Genomic DNA, 806 nt, shown 5'->3' with positions numbered 1-806 from the left:
TGACAAGAACAGACATATGCACACCCATGTTCGTCATGGCACTATTTACAATAACCGAAAGATGGAAACAACCTAGGTGTCCATCAACTGAGGTATAGATATCCAAACTATGGTACATACACACAATGGAATACCATGCAATGCTAAAGAATAATGTAGAATGTGCAGAACACCGCATAACATGGAAGAACTTGGAGGACATTATGCTGAGTGAAATAAGTCAATCACAAAAGGATAATATTTTATTAGTCCATTATTGTAAAAGTCAAGGAAATGTTTATCTATGGAAGGACATTTTCTTTGTTGGTTACCAGGGGTGGGAGGGTAGGGTAGGGAATAGTGTTAGATAGATAGAGATAAGTTTTGATTTGGGTGAAGAGAAGGGCAATGTACCAAATGTGAGTGATCAGTATAGTGGGATTGAAGAAGAGAAAGATATAGAGAGGTACATGGGAAGGACAGACAACAAAGATGAACCCTTTTGCACATATAGTATGGCATGGTCAGTGAAGGCAAACATTGGTATATGGGTGGATAGATGGGTGGACAGGCTGAAATATTAGATATCGATATGAAGTGGGGAGTGTACCCAAGAACATGTATAGGGTTGGCAGACTGTGGTCCTATAACTTTATGTATATGATCTGAATTCCCAGGTGTATAGTGGAGCTGTCAAGGGGCAAGGTTGTAGTCACTGCTTGGTCACAGCCAGCTACCCAGAGAGACCAAGCAGTAGAACCTGTGGGCTCGGGACCATACTCGCAGAGGACATGAAGCTCAATTGGCATAACATACTGCACAAAACA

This window comes from Orycteropus afer, unplaced genomic scaffold (assembly GCF_000298275.1).
Source record: "Orycteropus afer afer isolate SDZICR_OR568_19922 unplaced genomic scaffold, OryAfe1.0 scaffold00162, whole genome shotgun sequence".
In the NCBI taxonomy this organism is placed as follows: domain Eukaryota; kingdom Metazoa; phylum Chordata; class Mammalia; order Tubulidentata; family Orycteropodidae; genus Orycteropus; species Orycteropus afer.
The sequence above is the reverse complement of the archived record's forward strand: the minus strand, read 5'-3'. Positions refer to the sequence as shown.